Source organism: Xyrauchen texanus, chromosome 7, assembly GCF_025860055.1.
Source record: "Xyrauchen texanus isolate HMW12.3.18 chromosome 7, RBS_HiC_50CHRs, whole genome shotgun sequence".
Classification (NCBI taxonomy): domain Eukaryota; kingdom Metazoa; phylum Chordata; class Actinopteri; order Cypriniformes; family Catostomidae; genus Xyrauchen; species Xyrauchen texanus.
In genome coordinates, this window is record NC_068282.1 from 27,814,656 (window position 1) to 27,824,383 (window position 9,728).

At 38.0% G+C, this 9,728-nt stretch overlaps 2 non-coding genes across 2 annotated transcripts; one reads left to right on the forward strand and one right to left on the reverse strand.

Annotated features, from left to right (window-relative positions):
• Positions 1-6,733: 6,733 nt before the first annotated feature.
• Positions 6,734-6,807, reverse strand: trnai-aau (transfer RNA isoleucine (anticodon AAU)). Its single transcript has one exon. It is a non-coding gene; the product is annotated as a tRNA-Ile (tRNA).
• Positions 6,808-7,166: 359 nt separating this feature from the next.
• Positions 7,167-7,238, forward strand: trnap-ugg (transfer RNA proline (anticodon UGG)). Its single transcript has one exon. It is a non-coding gene; the product is annotated as a tRNA-Pro (tRNA).
• The last annotated feature ends 2,490 nt before the right edge of the window (positions 7,239-9,728 follow it).

Genomic DNA, 9,728 nt, shown 5'->3' on the forward strand with positions numbered 1-9,728 from the left:
CCTTGTTGTTATAAGACTGGGTTATTACACATGTACAAACCATAATACTGTTCCAAACAAAATTATAATTTTGTTTGAGTGCTTAAAGAAATAGTTTACCCAAAAATGAAAATGCCATGCCATTCTAAATGTGTAGTACTTCTGCTGAAAACAGTGATTCTTTTTTTTTTTTTTTTAGAATTAGGGTTGGCCTTGTCCTTACAATGCAAGAGAAGTACCAGCATTTTAAAGCTCAGAAATCACAAACTTGGCATGCACGTAATCTATAAGAATGTCTTTAGAAGTAATATGACCGGTAGGGGTAAGAAACTGATTAATATTTGTCTATTTTTTTTCTACCAGTCATCACTTTCATGTTCTTTCTCTTGTTTTTGGTGATTTGCATTCTTTGAGTATCACCACCTACTAGGCAGAATTATAGTAAAAAATATACATATTAATCTGTTTCTCCTATCATATCAATTCAGAAGATATAGATTGAGTCATACAGATTACTTTTATGCAGCCTTTATGTGCTTTTTGGAGTTACAAAATGATGGTTACATTCACTTGCATTGTGAGGACCTACAGAGATGTTTTGACTGTAGCCCCGGATGTAATTTTAAATGTAGTCAACGCAAGTTTAGGTGCAGCTTGACAACAAAAATATTTCTGTATGAATATCCCATCCTATCTTCATGACGCAGCCTGTCACGCAGGTCTTTGAAGAATGTATGTTACTCGCAATAATATTGCTACATTTTGTTTAAAGTTCACGTGGCGTGACACCCTTCCCCTCCGCTATTAGAGAGAGGCAGCTTGTCACGCTGGATTAAAAATGAAACGCAGCCTTTTGGACTTTATTGAACAGAGAGTAATGGTGAGGATGTACTGATGTTACCTACATGTTTAGCACAATGTTTTCAAACGTGTGGGCTGGTCAAGGACGTCCAAATGTAGGGTGACCATATGTCCTCTTTTTCGGACCTTAAAACAGCGTCCGGCAGGGGTTTCTAAATTTACGAAAATGTCCGGGATTCGACTTCAGTTGCGTTATGATTTGCATCTATACTTCATAGTGTGTGTGCGCGCTTATTTGCATTGCTTTAACCCCTCTTTGTAAGTCCCGCCTTCTCGCACACCAATTGGGCGATTAGAAGAGGCTTGCAGCAACTGTTGGCCAAATTCCTGCCTGTCAATCTCTCTGCGAAGCGCTGTTGTGTTCGGCATCAAACAGTTGCTTGACACTGACAGTAGCAGCAAATGACAACTGAGTGGAAACAATGCCCAAACGAAAGTGCAAATTTACAGAAGATTTGCACAAATAATTTCCATGCTTTCGTCCAGGTCGAGATCCGTGGGAGGCAGAATGTATAACATGTAAAGCTGGCACTTATGTGTCAGTTGCTAATAAAGGTACAAGTTATTTAGAAGCACACATTAGCACTGCGATGCAAAAAGGGTCAGCAAAAGGTGAAAGTTCATCAGGTAAATTAACGGACTACTTTTTGTGACCAATTAAAATTATCACATTGCTTCATTTTACATGGACATTTAAATGTATTTATATACATGTATGTTATGCTAATAGAGTGTCTTTTTCACTGTATTAAATTTGCATTCATAGTAGCACTGTTTTGAACCCTATTATAAATGGTGTGCTATTCCACTTATGCTAGTAACCAGCAACTGACTAACTTAGATGTTCATATTAGAGTAAACTATAGTTTCACCAAAAAAAAAATATATATATATATTTTACTGTTTAATGATAAATCAGGAAATTAGCTATTTTTGAGGTACACTGAAATTTCCAATGAACAAATTTACTTCAGTGTTTCCCATTAATTGACTAGACTTTTTTTTTTACACTTCTCTTCTAAAATATTTTTGCACTTCTCAGTCTCATAATAACATAAAATAAAAAGGTTGTGTTTTGCGCTCTCTCTTGCGCACCAGTCAGCTCCTCACCCGCTGCTGTAAACTCACACGCTCACACACTCACAGATATCTGCACTGGTGTATTCCTGGATCCGTCTAATGTTTTTTTGGTTGAGGAGGTAATCTTTGAGGTAATTAACATTAACTAACATTAAATGTATCCTCATTTATACAATATTCAACACACAGTTTATCATCATCAGCGTACAAGAGCAAACAGATAATATTATTGCCGAAGTTACAATCATGATGATTAACGCAAATTAACGTCAGTGTTACTAGTTTAATTGGCATAACGTTACACTACTTATGGTTCACTAGCTAGCTATCGTTAGCAGTCTGAGGTAACATTAAAAGATAAAAAGCTGAAACTGACATCCCTAGTTTTTACCCTGCTTTTCAGAATGAGCATACAAAAATATTTTAAGAGATGTCAAACCCCAGATGAGGAAGAGACATGGTGTCTAAGTTAAATGAGGACCTGTGATAGATTAGTTAGCACCACAGACTCTAGCTCTGAGTGAAAATTGTGGGTCGGGTAGTGTCAATCCAGCTAATTTTAGCCAATCGCTTTTAGCGAGGCAGGCCTTGGCTCTGTCAATTAAACCCTGACTGGGGGTGAAGAGCATCATGTATATGGGAAAGAATTGGGGGTGCTGTTTCTCACAATTCAATTTATTTCAATGTTGCCTACTGCAGCATTAAGAGCACAAAATTGTTTACAAGAGTACAACACTAGCCTCTTAATTTTGCTCTCAACGTGCATCAGATGGAAATATTTAAATTTAAAATGTAAAAAATGTTCTAATGGGGAGCATGCCACCGAACCCCCCTAGAGGATCAGAGGTCCACCCCCCATACTCTCACAAAATCCTGTGGGAATCACTGTTCTTTCATTGTAAGTAAGGTGCGAGAGTGCAGAAATACAAACAATACATAAACATTCCCTGTCCATACATGGATTCTCGTAGTTGGGGTGACCTCCATGATGTCTGGCACAGATTGTACATTATTCATTATTCTACAATACATTATTCTGATTGGCTGGAAAGTGGTGTGCATTAAAGCAGTTTACTGCACAGGTAGTTCCAGTCAGTTTGCAGACAGTGTCTTCCCAAAATCAATGACAGCTTTAAATGTATTAATTGTGGCAAGACCATGGCATAAGCGGGGTAATCCACACCTACAGTGAGGAAAATAAGTATTTGAACACCCTGCTATTTTGCAAGTTCTCCCACTTAGAAATCATGGAGTGGTCTGAAATTGTCATCGTAGGTGCATGTCCACTGTGAGAGACATAATCTAAAAAAAAAAATCCAGAAATCACAATGTAGGATTTTTTAACTATTTATTTGTATGATACAGCTGCAAATAAGTATTTGAACACCTGTCTATCAGCTAGAATTCTGACCCTCAAAGACCTGTTAGTCTGCCTTTAAAATGTCCACCTCCACTCCATTTATTATCCTAAATTAGATGCACCTGTTTGAGGTCGTTAGCTGCATAAAGACACCTGTCCACCCCATACAATCAGTAAGAATCCAACTACTAACATGGCCAAAACCAAAGAGCTGTCCATAGACACTAGAGACAAAATTGTACATCTCCACAAGGCTGGAAAGGTCTACGGGGAAATTGCCAAGCAGCTTGGTGAAAAAAGGTCCACTGTTGGAGCAATCATTAGAAAATGGAAGAAGGTAAACATGACTGTCAATCTCCCTCGGACTGGGGCTCCATGCAAGATCTCACCTCGTGGGGTCTCAATGATCCTAAGAAAGGTGAGAAATCAGCCCAGAACTACACGGGAGGAGCTGGTCAATGACCTGAAAAGAGCTGGTACCACCGTTTCCAAGGTTACTGTTGGTAATACACTAAGACGTCACGGTTTGAAATCATGCATGGCACGGAAGGTTCCCCTGCTTAAACCAGCACATGTCAAGGCCCGTCTTAAGTTTGCCAACGACCATTTGGATGATCCAGAGGAGTCATGGGAGAAAGTCATGTGGTCAGATGAGACCAAAATATAACTTTTTGGTCATAATTCCACTAACCGTGTTTGGAGGAAGAAGAATGATGAGTACATCCCAAGAACACCATCCCTACTGTGAAGCATGGGGGTGGTAGCATCATGCTTTGGGGGTGTTTTTCTGCACATGAGACAGGGCTGACTGCACTGTATTAAGGAGAGGATGACCGGGCCATGTATTGCGAGATTTTGGGGAACAACCTCCTTCCATCAGTTAGAGCATTGAAGATGGGTCAAGGCTGGGTCTTCCAACATGACAATGACCGAAGCACACAGCCAGGATAACCAAGAAGTGGCTCTGTAAGAAGCATATCAAGGTTCTGGCGTGGCCTAGCCAGTCTCCAGACCTGAACCCAATAGAGAATCTTTGGAGGGAGCTCAAACTCCGTGTTTCTCAGCGACAGCCCAGAAACCTGACTGATCTAGAGAAGATCTGTGTGGAGGAGTGGGCCAAAATCCCTCCTGCAGTGTGTGCAAACCTGGTGGAAAACTACAGGAAACATTTGACCTCTGTAATTGCAAACAAAGGCTACTGTACCAAATATTAACATTGATTTTCTCAGGTGTTCAAATACTTATTTGCAGCTGTATCATACAAATAAATAGTTAAAAAAATCATACATTGTGATTTCTGGATTTTTTTTTTTAGATTATGTCTCTCACAGTGGACATGCACCTACGATGACAATTTCAGACCACTCCATGATTTCTAAGTGGGAGAACTTCCAAAATAGCAGGGTGTTCAAATACTTATTTTCCTCACTGTAGGTGTGCATTAAACACTCCTGTTTTCACATCTGTGGGCTTCACTTCGGGTGTTTCTTCACCTCCATGTCGTGCATTAAAATAATTTAATGCACACTTAGCCCTGGATTACCCTTTATATATTACAAGAATTGGTTCTTCGTTACAGCCAGTGGATTGGTTTTACTATATGACAAAATGGTAAAAATACCAATTCTGGAAACATTAACCAGAACTGACGTAAACGTAAAAGTATGGTCTCAAACGGAACTGCCATAGATGTCAAAATAGGTAAACTCCAGTTATCCAAGACCGAAGTGTGTAGCTGGCTTTGGTGTCTTATCAGTGAATTTATCAATTAATGACACTGGCACGACTGCACAGCCAGGTTTTTCAGGTCAAAAGGTAAGAATGAAAACATACCTATATATAAAAAGCCTGGCGTTTACCCTCAATTTTAAACTGAACAGAACCACGCAAAACCTGGAAACATAAAGTTAACAGCAAACTCCAAACCACATGGGTTCTTGGAGTCGAGTGAAAGTTCTCTTCCGTCACTCTCCACACCTGTAAAAAACATTAATTTGTAGGCTGTTCATTTAAAAATGAATAAAGAAAATGATTATCACAGGGTAAAACGTTATTTACATTAGGGTGCATACAGAGATTTGTGTTAGTATGAACTATAAACACATGTAGAACAGTAGAACTGGAAATACTTGCTATCCTGAAAGCAAAACCTGAAAGTCTTAATGTAGCTCCCATGCCCAAAGTTTACAGGGTTCATGGAGTCTAGAAATAAAATTTCCCTTGATTTAGGCTTCAGGATCTGTAAAAGAACATGACATAGTAATTGAACAAATTAAGAGCCCACAATGCACACATGTGTAATTATGGGCATAACAACCAAAAAGTACAAGTTTACAAAAGAAAGGGACGTTCCATTACAAGGGACGTTGTACAAGGTGCATGGCTGGCTAAAAGGAAAAACTGCAATGGGGGAAAAAAATACAATGACATAAATCCATACCCCAATTCTATACATTACATCAACATATTGAAAAATAGGACAATTACCTCTAACTCATCAAAGGCCAAAGGCCAAAAGTCCCTTCTGGTTAATGTTTGGGTTGGGCACAGTTGAAATAAATCCTCATTTAGATCTTTGACTCTATCCAAGACATAAGCCAGCTGAAAAAGGGAAATACACAAATTGTAAAATAAGTAATTAAAACATACAAAATGGAACAGTAATCCAGAAAAAAAAATGTTTATGAAAACGACTTCAAAATGTACGTTACCAAATTTTGTTGTGCTAGGATATGGTGGACAGCCCATATCCTCCTGCTTGCTTGCTCATTTGTCTGGCTTGTTGTTACACCTGGAACTATGTCAGCTGGACTAGGACAATATGGGAAGAAGATTCATATTAGTGTGCAATAAAATTGATATAATATTTATATAACTTGGACTGCACTTTATGATGACAATATCTAAAATGTAGAAAGAATAACTTGAACACTAATTCATATTAGTGTGCAATAAAATTGATATAATCTTTATATAACTTGGACTGCACTTTATGATGACAGTATCTAAAATGTAGAAAGAATAACTTTGATCAACGGTCTTGTTTTCAATGTTTTATACAGTGTAGTGCCCCTGTAGAGGTTTTTACATTCCCTGATCTAAAGAACATTTCTATAATTTTACTTGTTTATGAATTTAACAACGATGTGAACGATATGATCTCATGGCGGTACTTATGTACGCTGCACGTGTAGAAAAAGGCAGCTTTCACCCTCTAATAGAACTAAAGTCATGGCGTCAAACGTTTTAATATTATTATGCTTAAGAGTTTTGATTTTTTTTTGTTTTTAAATCACTGAGAGCACATTTTAACCAAGTGTTGAAATCTCATTCTTCATGTTTACTGTTCTTTGGTTTACATTCGAAATGGATGGGTTATACAGAATAGTACCGCTAGTAAAAGAAAACAACACTTCGTTCATTTCTTTAATTCTCAATGAAAGTAAAACTACATGGCCAGTACGGGGATCGAACCCGCGACCTTGGCGTTATTAGCACCACGCTCTAACCAACTGAGCTAACCGGCCGAATGAAAAAACTGGAAATATAATATAAATTATACTTAACACGTAATCTTAGTGTTAACTAAGAAGTTATTTACATTGGTCGACTACCAAACTAAAACTAAAACTGTGCAAGTGGTCACTACTCAAAGGATCTATTAAAATGAATGTGAGAAAAAAAAATACGAATAGAACTCCTACCTCATGACTGTTAGCGTAGAGTACATTCATACAAAAATGCCATACCATTTCACTTTTAAAGACTACCCACTTTTAAAGGGTTCTTGCGTTAGAAGTGAGTATGTCACGCTTACTCTCAATTGTAATTCGTCCATTATTATATCATATTACTTTAATATCATATTACAAAACGTTGATCACATGGCTCGTTGGTCTAGGGGTATGATTCTCGCTTTGGGTGCGAGAGGTCCCGGGTTCAAATCCCGGACGAGCCCAAGGCATTTTTTCAATGTACATACCTCAAATAAAAATAAAAGAGGAAAGCACATGTGCTAATACATTCGTGTGGCTATGCACTATTCAACATTATTGCTAGAGCAACTCAGCACCATGATGTCATCGAAAGTAGGACAGTTTTTTTTAGGTTGTTTGTATGCTTTCTGCCTTCCACGTGAAGGCCAGTCAAAAGGAGGGAGGGCATGCCAGACAGAACACGAAAAACGACTTGGTTACCTATGTAACCTCAGTTCCCTGAAACGAAGGGAACGAGACACTGCGTTTATTAATGCACACGTATCTTCATACATGACCTGTTTTAAACCGCTCTACAATAACGGCAGTATTCTAATATTGGCTATGGTGTTTGAGCCCCCTGTTTTGGCGCAAAACCGACGGCTATAAAAACAGTCACAATGAATAGCATTTCCTCAGAATATCTGACTGAGAACAAGGAGCGCATCACTCGTGCCTCAAGAACTCTGAGTCTTGTAGTGCGGCTAGTGTTTGCAATGAGTCGTTCCCTTTGTCTCAGGGAACCAAGGTTACGTACGTAACATAGACGTTCCCTTGCGACTCAGTTCACTTGACTTTGCGTTTATTAATGCATTTGAGGAACAGAATCCCATCCCATCACACCACACTACACAACATAACTTCCAAGAGAGGAAAAATGGAGGCACCGTCTTATGGCAGTGAGTGATCCACGTGATGGCCAGGAGGAGAGCACTCATATTAGTCTATAACTATAGTCATATAGTATGAATTAACTACCTAACTCAGTAGGGAAGGGAGTTTATTTATAATAAAGTGCTTGTGACTTTATGGAATTATACTGGCCTGAATGCAGGTGGTTGTGTAAATGATGGGGAGCCCGTATTTAAAGGGAAGGGCATATATATATATATATATATATATATATGTAATGGTGTGAAAAATGTATAATTCATCAAACTTTGTTAAATAGATGGGTTGCTTCTCAATCAGATGCAGAGAGAGATTGAGCAAGGGATGATCCACATTTCATTAAGGTGGGGAAGGTTGGAATATTAAATCAACACCAGCATTTAATTTAACACACAGCGCCCAGCAATTAGTCTTTGTGCTTATCGAACATTATAATAGCACTACTGCCCTGTACTGCATGAGTTTGATTAGAAAGATGTGTTGTGTTCTTTTGTGTTACTGATTTGGTATGAACCCTCTTTCTTCAATCAATGGTATATTCTTCACGTGTTGCAATCTTCAGTTTGCGGGAAGCACTCTGAAGAGAGGTATGTTTCTCCGTTAATGGACAATTCAAACAAGGTTTTAGAGCATATTAAATAGAAGTTATTATGAAATCAGAACAAAATATGGTGGTAATACTGTTGGTGACCCTGTTGTGTGTTAAATAGATGGTTCTTCATGTTTAATATAGTACATAAACTGTATTGCTTTAAACGTGCAATTGTGTCATATTTCTATGAACTGTTTACATTTTAAGTATCAGTTAATGCCCTGTGTTGGTTTTCATGGGTGTGAGGATGCTTGTTAATGTTGATTTGGGTTTCACTTAATTTCATTTTGATGAGAAGAGTGGTTAATCTGCCTGCACCGAGTGAAATGCGCGCCAGTAATCAGCGGTGCATTTTGGGTAATGTAGTACATGACTTAAAGCATGTTATGTGTGTTAAGAAGAAGCTGAAACTGTGAATTGTTTCTTTGATATTGTAAGTTGCCTGCATATTAGAAATATGGGACAATGTACTAACTGAATGATGTATTTGCAGATTGTCAATCCAGAACAGATGTTTGTAACACTGTCCCATTTTATGCTTGCAGGTATGAGTTGTTGCATTCATTTTGTCATTATTGTTTTATTAACTTTCAGAATTCATAAATCTTATTAGTTCTACATAAAAAATATGCCTTTGGTGTTATGCATTTTATTAAATGGAACAATTTAAGATACTGTAAAGAAAATACATCTTGTAATATGGAGTTTGCGGAAGCACTCTGAAGAGAGATTGTCAATCCAGAACAGATGTTTGTAACACTGTCCCATTTTATGCTTGCAGTAAACACGCAAAAGTAAAAAGACATTGCTGGTGTTTCTCTTTATTTGGGGCTGATCCTGTGGTGCGTCCAGTGCTGCGCTACATATATATATATATATATATATATATATATATATATATATATATATATATATATATGACCAATGAATAGCAAGTGCTCTAAACAGAGAGGACTTGTGAAGAAAGAGACATTACATCTAGGTTGTAAAACCTTGGGAATGTGTTTTGTGAGGACCATCCTGCTGCAAAATATATGTCTTGTAAGTAAACAAAAATCGTCCATGCCCATAAGGAGGCCATGTCTCTAGTTGAGTGTGCTTTAACACCAATTGGGCAAATCTGACCCTGCAACTCATAAGACTAATAAGACTCATAAAACTGGATTGCATCGACAATCCAGTGAAGACTTTGCTTGGAGACGGACATTCA